The following is a 10,394-nucleotide window of genomic DNA, read 5'->3' on the forward strand; positions in this document are numbered from 1 at the left end:
AAAAAAAATTTTTTTTTTCCTTCCTAAAGTTGCCAGACTAACTCAGGATATAAGAACATGTGACATTAATTTCTAGAATGCCTGAACTAAGCGGTATCATAGCCTTCTCTGGGTTTTAGAAATTAAAAGCATTCTTCAGTTCTTATGAGAGGCAGTTCTGCCAGGGGCAGCTTGCTGTGTTTTTGGAGCTCAAATGGCGGAGAGAGGGCAGAACGCGAGGGGAAGTGTTGGTGGTTCTCCTAGGATTCTGTGAGTCCCACTCATCACTCCAAAGAACCCAGAAGAGATTTGAGGGATGACAATGACTGAGGGTTTCAGAGGACTTGAAACATAAACGAGGGCTGCAAAATTAAAAATACAATGTACTGTATATTCTTTTCAATATAAGAGAATTGGAAGGCTGTTCTTGTGGGACATTAGCCATTCTTCCCAGTGCTGTCTCCTTTCACAGAAGACCCTCCTTTTGGCCTCCTCTTTCACCCAGAATCTCTCTTTAATACTAGTGGGTAAAATTCCTTCATTCCTTTGTTCTTTCCTTCTTTCTTCCTTCTCTCTCTGTCCTCTTTTTTTCCTTCCCTTCCCTCCTTTCCTTCCCTTTCTTCCCTCCTTTCCTTCCTTCCTTCTTCTTTATTTTTTTTTCCTTCAGAAATGCATGTGATCCTAAACCCAAAGAAGGGAAATTGACCTACTATCCCTTGCTAGTCATTAGAAAGCAATTAATTCTCAGAACTGAGGCTGCATAGATTGAAATGATTAAGGTTTAAGCCATGTTGATACAATGACAGTGAATTATGTTTGAATACTGCCTTCCCCAGAACACTCCAGGGGAAGGCAATATTTATCATAATCCCATCTTATCAAGGAATTATCATACTTATCATGATCTGAAACCCTTTTTTTGCTGTTTTAGAGTGGATTGTCTATCTCTCCTACTAGGAGGTAAGCTCTTTGAAGGCAGTGGCTTTGTCTTATTCATGGCAGGATCTTCAATTAAAATCACTGTGCACATTGCTTGGTAGGCAATCAATTAATCTTGGTTGAATGAATGACTATATGAATGAGTCGTGTTCCAATAATGAATAAGCCAGGTACACAGATAATAGTGTGTTTGAGTTCTTTCATTTAGTGGTCCTTCTGTTCAAGATACATTTGGATACATAAGCCAGGCAGTGTGTTAGGCACTGGGGCTAAGGCAGTGAACAAGACCAGCCTGGCCCTTTCTTTTATAAAGCTTAGAGTCTTGTAGGAAATGAAAGCCCCAAACAAGTAATTTCAGTAGATTGCATGTTTGAAAGGTAGATCTTTAATTTTGTTGGTTTATTTTGGAGGAAAATAACTAAATATAACTTGAAGGCTTCTGGGTATATCTTGACAAATTTTTGAAAGAAACCCAGGGCTTTTGGAGGGGCACATCAGAGATTGCTTTTCCTGCACACATTAGAATCCTGACTTTGGAAACTTAACCACGTTGGGAGGATTTATTTTTCCTCCTAGAACAAGCAGGCCGGTGAGGTAATCTAAGGCTGGTGGTGGTTCCATCACGCTGTCAATGCTTTGGGATCTTTCCGTCCTTCTGCTCTGCCATCTCAGGCATTAGATTTTACTCCCTGTGGTTGCAAAATAGTTGTTCCACTTCAGGCCTCCATATTCACTTTCCATTCAAGAAGAAGGAGGAAACGACAAGGTGGAAGGAGAGGCGTCCACAGTGGAAAATCGAAACCTTTCTTGAAGTTCCACGAGACTTTTTCCAACACTGTGCAGTATGGTCACCCTCAAATGCAAGGACGCTGCGGATATAGCTTTTTTTACCTTACACACATGCATTTCTGAAGCAAAAGCTATATTGGTGGTGGTGGTGGACGATGGCAAAAGCTACCCCATCATGAAATCAGAGTTCCATTAGTAAGGAAAGAGGGGAGGATAAACACTGAGTAAACCATTAGTAACTAGCAGAGACTTCTACGGAGGACTTATTTCTTCCCGAACCTGTTCAGATAGACTGAGCTGGCCTGCCTGGAAAATGGGCAGATGAGAGCTCAAGCATGGAACCCAGAGATATTGTAGTACTGGAAAGCCATTATTTATACTCCATTTGGGGAAGTGAACTCTGACTCTCAACAATGAAATGTAATGATAAGTAAAGGGGACTATTTTGAACTGAGCTTGAGGCAAGGATTAGGGTGCTCACCCTTCTTTGGGGGGAAGGTGCAAACTCAAAACAGAGAGAGCGAAAGGAAAAAGAAGTGAAGCAAGGTGGGTGGGAGGCAGCGTAACGCAATGTGCCATCACCCTAGTCACCGCTTCACAATGAGCTGCAAAGGGACAAGGGACACACAGCAGGCTGGTCAGCAGGTGTGTTCATTCAGCACACAGGACTTCTCCCAGAAGGGTCGCAAGGAGAAGTCATGCCCTGGAACAGCTAAGAGGTGAAAAAGAAGAAGGTGAGTTTGTCTGCCTGGCACTCCCCTTTCCTGCTCCCTGTTGATGGATGGTCACCCATGGGAAGCAAACTCTCCCAGGATGTGACAGCCGGCTCCCTCAACGGCCACTCGGATTGATCAGATTCCACCACTCTGCAACGGGGTGTTTCATCCAAGTCTCTAAGTGAAGGGGTGGCTTGGTATAGGTAGGATTCCATTCAAGAGGAAAATAAGGAGTTGTTCCAGCAAATTTGGAAAAATGCACAGATTTCTGTCCTAATTACAGGGACATATACACTAGGATGGGAACATAAAGGTTCAAGAGGACCTACTTTGGTCTAGCGGGTTAGCTGAGCTGTGTCAATATATCTTCTCCAATTGGCTGCTGAGGAGCTAAAAAAATACATCCTTAGAATTATTCCTAAGAGTTATTACATTGTTGGAAACAACCACCACCATGAAACACTTAAATGTGCTGGCTCCCTGCAAAGAGCACCAAGTCAGGAGTCTTCGATGTAGATTGTCTCTTGACTGTGGCATTACTGTCATCTCATACAAGCTCAGGGCTGGGTATGGTTCGTTGGAGATACCAAAGATGCGTGATATTGTCACGGCCCTGCATTGGGAAAGAGAAATATACACAAATGGATAACATTCCAGCATAGCATGCGTTAGGGGCCAAATGAGCGATTGAGAATTCAGAACAGAGCAGGATCACTGGGGCTTGGGGGAGAGGAGAACGCTCCATGGAGATGATCACCTTTGTTCTGGGCCTTAAAAGAAAGGTGGGCTTCAGTCTGCCTGAATAGGAGGAAGGGCATTCTGGGTTGGGGGAAGACACAAAGACACGGTTGTGGGAAAGTACATGGTGACCGACAGCAGCAGAAGGAGAAGCAATGAATATCTGCCTTTGTCTGGAGAAGGAAAGCGTGAGAAATATAGCTATAAAGACAGGTCGAATCTTACATTGTGGATATTCTTAAATACTAAGATGCGGAGCCTGCATTCATTTCCCGAAGGCAGCAGAGGGTCAGTGGAGGGAATTTAGCTCTCAGAGAATGAGAAACTGGAGGCTGGGAGAAGGGAAGTGGGAAAAAGTCCCGTTTCGAAAACTGTCCCTTAGCAAGGATACTTCACCGAGTGGGTCACACCTACCTGGTCAGAGTGGGGATAGTTAGGTCAGGGAGGACAGGGGGCCGTGCACTTCAAGGGGTGTAAGGTGAAGAAAGGAAAAGCAGAAAGGCAATGAAATTTTTTTCTGTTTTAGTTTTGCCAGGTTTCTGCTCTGAGCAGCCCAGAGATTTGCTCAGCCTGACTCATGTTGGGTCATTTTAATGCTATGAGAAAGGCAAAAATCAGTGCAGGAGAAGTCTGCCAGGAAGAACGACAGCAGGTAGCATAAATCTGATATTATGGCTCTAAGATAATTTTCTCTGTGTGTGTACGTGCATGAGACAGAGAGAGAGAGAGAGAGAGAGAGAGAGAGAGAGAGAGAGAGAGAAAGAGAGAGAGAGAGAAACAGAGATCTTGTCGAGAGGCTGAATTAGCCTCTGACTGTACTTCGGCTCTCCTAACATCTCATAATTCTATGGCACTTGTCCAACCGGTAAGACCAACTGTCAGATGTTTTTGGTGAGCATAGATCTTTGGTTTAACCCACTCTTCAAAAGGTTATTTTGTAGTTTATTCCATTTCTGACCACGTACTTGCTGCTGATCCTCAGCACGGTTAATTCTAGGGCTGCCTGCTGATTCTGCCATGGATGTTTTATAACTGTTACAACTTATTTTTCAAAATCATTTGGGATGTTTCCCCTGTAGTAACTTACCCTTCTAGAAAGTCTTTAGCTGCTACCCACACACCAGATGAGTCACAACAGAATTTGATTCAGAGCTAGTGAAACCTTTAAGAATAAAACCATTATTAGCAAAAAAGATTTAGCTCAGGAGCAACTAAGAAGGATTCAATTCAGCTTTGGATTAAAAATAGCAAAATATAGACCTTTTTAAATAAAAATTTTCTCTTTACATCTTAAATCTATATATTTTGCGAAAATATTTTAATGCTCAGTAAAATAAAATGTGAGAAAATGGATTCTAGTGTTAAGGGTAATTCAGTTCAGTTTTATTTGATGTCTGAGGGACAGGGCATTTTTCTAGATCTGGAAAGAAAAGAAGGCTCCAGAGTTAAGACAATGTGCCAGAATCTTCCAGTAAGTCCCCTGTCTTATTTTTTAAAAACTTGCTTAATGCAGTTCATAGAATATCGTAGTTTGTAAATTCTCGCCAGATCTCCTGTAGGTCAATGAATCAGTCCTCGTTCTGGTTATGGCTGATACAATACAAATTACACCAGGGCCAGAAATTCAGGAAGAGCTCAACTGAGTAGTTAGTTCTCACAAGGCATCTCTCACATTGTTGCAGTCAGATGTCTACTGGGGCTACAGTCATCTGAGGGTTTGGCTGGACCTGGACATACGGGATGACTCCTCACAAGGCTGGCAGTTGAGGCTGGCTGTTGGCCAGGAGCCCTGCTGGTGCCTACACTTGGTCTCTCCAGCAGGGTGGTCTTGGAGTAGACTGATTTCTTACATGGCAACTGGCTTTTTCCAGAGCAAACATTCCAACGAAACCAGGTGGAAGCTATAACCTTCAAAAGTCACATGAGATAGTATTGTTTTTTTTTTTAATTTCAGAGTATTACCGTGCTACAAGCACTTTGGTTACATAAATTGCCTTTGCACCGCCCAACAAGTGTGTCCATATCCCAGATAGAGTGCATGGCATTCATTAGCTGTGGATTTACCCATCCCCTCCTCACCCCTCCCACCTGCCCGACACCCTATGAAACCCTATGTCCGTGTTAGTGTTGATGAATTAGTACCAATTTAATGGTAAGTATATGTGGTGTTTGTTTTTCCATTCTTATGATACTTCACTTAGAAGAATGGGCTTCAGCTCCATCCAGGATAAAATAATAGGTAGTTCATCGTTTATTTTTATGTCTGAGTAGTACTCCATAGTATAAATACACCACATTTTAATAATCCACTCATGTATTGATGGGCACTTGGGTTGTTCCCACATCTTTCCAATTGTGAATTGTGCTGCTATAAACATTCGAGTGCAGATGTCTTTTTTATAGAATGTCTTTTTTTTCCTTTGGATAAGTACCCAGTAATGGGATTCCAGATCAAATGGTAGTTCTACTTTTAGCTCTTTGAGGTATCTCCATATTGCTTTCCACAGAGGTTGCACTAGTTTGCAGTCCCACCAGCAGTGTATGAGTGTTCCTATGTGTCCACATCCATGCCAGCATTTGTTGTTTTGGGACTTTTTGATAAAGGCCATTCTCACTGGAATTAAGGGATATTTCATTGTGGTTTTGATTTGCATTTCCCTGATGATTAGAGATGTTGAGCATTTTTTCATATGTTTCTTGGCCACTAGTCTATCTTCTTTTGAAAAGTTTCTGTTCATGTCCTTTGTCCACTTTTTAATGGGGTTATTTGATTTTTTCTTATTGATTTTCCTGAGTTCTACATAGATTATAGTTATTAGCCCTTTATCGAATGTATAGCATGCAAATATTTTCTCCCATTTCGTAGGTCATCTATTCTCTCTAGTGATAGTTTCTTTGGCTGTGCAGGAGTTTTTTAATTTGATCAGGTCCTAATTATTTATTTTTGTTGTTGCTGTGATTGCCTTTGGGGTCTTCTTCATAAATTGTTTTCCTGGGCCAATGTCTGTAAAAGTTTTTCAGACATTTTCTTCTAGAATTCTTATGGTTTCATGCCTTAGGTTTAAGTTTGTTATCCACCATGAGTTGATTTTTTGTGAGAGATGAGAGGTGCAGATCCTGTTTCAATCTTCTACATGTGGCTGTCCAATTTTCCCAGCACCATTTATTGAATAAGGATTCTTTTCCTCAGTGTATGTTTTTGCCTGCTTTGTCAAAAATCAGATGGCTATATGAGGATGGTTTTATGTGCGTTCTCAGTTCTGTTCTATGTCTCTGTTCTTGTGCCAGTACCATGCTGTTTTAGTTATGAGAGCCTTGTAGTATAGCTTGAAGTCTGGTAAAGTGATGCCTCCAGATTTGTTCTTTTTGCTTAAGATTGCTTTGGCTATAGGGGGTCTTCTCTGGTTCCATATGGAGCGTAGAATTATTTTTTGTAGATCTGTGAAAAATGATGTTGGTATTTTAACAGGGATTGCATTGGGAACAGTATTGGTTGAAGCAATTACAGCCCCACTCACATGCGAGTGGAGGGGGCTCAGACCTCGCACCTGAAGGGAGGAGTATCAGATCATTTGCAGCCATTTAAAAAACGAAACCAAAACTGCCACAGGTTTGGCTTAAGGCCATCCGGTCAGCCTTAAGACCTCTCTGAGCACTCTCCAGGGATTCTTACCGAGCTCATGTCTCCCTCTGTTAGCATCTGCATGTCCACTTAGCACACTGCGTGCTCCAGCTTCTTCCCAGAACCTCCTTGCACTTTCCTCCCATTTCTTCCTATCTGCTTGGACAAATCATCTTAGGTATCTCTTCCCTCCTTTTTAAGCACTTTCTAGCTGATTTGGTTCTAATCACTAAGCACTCTAATTCTAAGCACTTTCTAGCTGATTTGGTTAATAGATTCCTAACTTGCATGTAGAATGTCTGTCATAAAATTTTATTTTTATATGTCTTACAAAGTAGAAATTTTAATATAATAGCTCGTTCTTTGAAATATCTTTCACATGACTACCTAACACATGAATCTTATTATAATACACATCGTTTCAATGAAGTCTCTGTGTTTTTCCCCTTAATAGCGTCTAATTGCCTTTCTCTTTCGAACAACACAATGAAATTCCTTCACAACAAAATATAATACTACAGACACTCCCTTTGGAAACAACTGTAATGGGTTGGGTGCACCTTAGAAAAGGAAATCTACTGGGAGCTGGTTCAATGCCTGAGAAATTGTATTCTGTCTAACATTTTTAAGCAATTAGCCACCGGTAGGTAAGCCTCATAAAAATAGATTCTTCCTTGCTTTAAAAATTGGATGATTGCCAATAATCTTCAGCCATATGGATACAGCTTTTTTACAAACACCTTAAGTTTTCCTTCCCAGGCTTCCAGGTGAGCCTCAGCATGATGCTTATATGAACTGCTTAATAATGAATGAACCGAGGTGGACAGAATGCAGCCCACCCGCTTCCACGTACTTGAGTAAGAATGCAAGAGTAGTTTCTTCTCCTCTGTGAGGCAGTCCTGAAGATGGGCTGTGCAGATAGAGAGCACATGGCCCACGATAACCCAAGCATTTCACACTGAGAGCACTTCCAAGGGTGTGGACTTTGATTTGCAAACATTTAAATGTATCCTGAGCAAAAGGAAATGATGAATCTAAAAGGAATAACATGCCACTGAGATGACAATAGGGTTATTCAATAAACTATGAATTATTTCTTAGAGATTAAATATAGTTTATGTAAAGTAATAGATTATTAGGAATTGACAAGTATAATATGCCTTCTATAACATGATGGCATTTTATGGTTTTTCGTGGTGACTTCATAGTATTGTTTTCATATGTAGTTTTGTTTTATAGCAATAGTGTAACAAGACAATAATAATGTTCTCTGCATACAGATCAGTAAGTGGCCCCAGCCAGTCTCCTGGCATGGCAGTGTTCTGCCTCAGGGTTTTTGTCTGTTGTATTCTCTGTTATTTGCTTTAAAAACACTTCTTTGTAGACCTTGTAAAATCTTTATTAGTTGGTTTTTATCTATACTTTAGAGGCAGTGAATATTTGAGTACTCCAATCAGAAATTATACACTAAAAGGATGATTATTTAGCATTTTAAAGTTCTAAACAAAGTCTACACTCCAGAGACAGCTACTACTGAAGAACTTCAGTATTCCTCATCTCTGATCTACACTAGAGGATTTGATTAAGAATTTTGTCCCTGATGAAATAAGGGTCTTCTTGTGTACATTTGCTAGAAATATTGTTTGGGTATTCCTACCTTTATATAAACAGGATGTAAGAATCCTGCACTAGGATGTTGATTCCAAACTTGCCCTGTGCTCACATGCTATTGGGAGGATTCTCATGACCCTGCTTTGGCTTGGTAGCTGAATCCTGCCTCTAGAATATGACCACATTAGAGCAAACTTTTCATGAATGATGCTATCCCAGTACCTAAAAGGACAGAAAGTGAGGACTTCATTGAGTTCACAGAATAGGATATATGACTCTTTTTGCATTTGTATTGTTAAAGTAATTTAGGCAAACTAATCACAAGCATATATCAAAGGTATTTTTCAAACTTGCCACCAGGGAGGAGGCTTAGGAGCAAACTAACTTAAATGTTTCTTATTTGATACAGATTTTTTTAGGGATAAAAAGGTAGTGAGATAATCACTATTAGGCTGTATTTTTTTCTTCAAAGAATGTTTAGATAAATATCATTAGACCCCCTAGGAGACTGGTCAAATGTTGTTAAGCAACTTGCAATGTTGAGGAGCAGCTGGTGGGTGTGTTAGTTAAGGTCTTGGTAGAAAGCACATGGCTCACTCTCAATGGGTAATGAGAAGAAGGTTGAGCAAAGAGACTGTCTGGTATGGTGAGTGCAGAGTTTGGGGATACTAACAAGTGGTGGTGCAGTCTTCACAGCTAGCAACAGCAGGAGCCATTACTACTCCTGGGCCTGAAGGGGAAGGGAAGGGAGCTGGTGTTGGAACTGAAAGAAGGAGCTCCATGGAAGGTGCTTTCTGCAAGGAGCTGAGGACTCTGGTAGAGGAGTTTCACCAGTCCGTGGCATCTCTGTTGAGAGAGACCAGGGGATATAGACCCAGCCTCTGCTCCTTCTCATGGGTCAAATCCAACCCCAGCTGGAAGGCCAAGGAGCCCATGGATGTGGTCCATGCAGGCCAGCTTCTGGGGCTCAGGAAGAGCAGAAGGGTGGGGAATGGAGCTGGAGTGGCAGATGGAAAATCTGGTACAATAAATTTTCTAGAAAGGACTCTTGAGCTCATTGAAGCCTATCAGAAAATATCTTATGCAATTTATCAGGAATGGTAATTGCCTCTCCGAAGGAGCAGCTATTCAAATCAGATCACAAAGTTCTGCGTTGGTTAAAGGACAATTTTCTTTCTCAGTATGTGTAGTAGAAATTGGTCTGACCTTGCTTTTATTATAAATCACCACCTGGTAGGAGGCTTACTGCAAATATTAATACTTCTAAGTAGCGGAGGCTATCAGAAAGAGGTCATGTTCTTGAAACTGCATACCTGCCAAGAGTTAGATTGGATTAGGCAAGCTCACTGCCATCTCTATACTCAGCACCTGTTCTCCCTTGTTGCACTGTTGCCATTCAGAATTATATATTTAGTAGTTTGTTGATAGGTTTATTGTTTCCATGTCACGCTACCCAGTGATCTTAATCCACGAGGCCCAAGGGATGTGTCTCTCTACATGCCTAGCATGATGCCAAGCACATAGTAGGTGCTCAACAATTACTTGTTGAACGAATGAATAAATACACTGGCTATCTGTCAGCAAGGCAGCATTGGTGGAGAGAGTATGGGTTCTGGAATAAGGGAGAATTAGATTTGAATCTTGGCTCTACTTAGAAGACAAGTGGCCTTGGCAAATCGCTTAATCTCTCAAAGCTTCAATTTCCTCCTTTGTAATATGCGGATTATAAAATTTACTCACTCACTTGTTAAAGTTTAAATCAGATACACTGTCAAGTGCCAGGCAGGGCTGGGAATATGAAAAAAGACAGCTGGGAAATAGTGACACCTGCTGCTGGTCTCAGCACCTATTGTTGTGTTTTGTAAAGGAATGTTTACGGCAGGGAGGACTCCTTTCAAATGAGTAACGCTCGCTTAAAAAAATAATTATCCCATTATCATTCTTCACAGATCTGGAAAAAATAATTCTACGCTTTGTATGGAACCAGAAAAGACCTCGTA

The sequence above is a fragment of the Propithecus coquereli genome, unplaced genomic scaffold, assembly GCF_000956105.1.
Source record: "Propithecus coquereli isolate 6110/MARCELLA unplaced genomic scaffold, Pcoq_1.0 Scaffold5, whole genome shotgun sequence".
In the NCBI taxonomy this organism is placed as follows: Eukaryota; Metazoa; Chordata; class Mammalia; order Primates; family Indriidae; genus Propithecus; species Propithecus coquereli.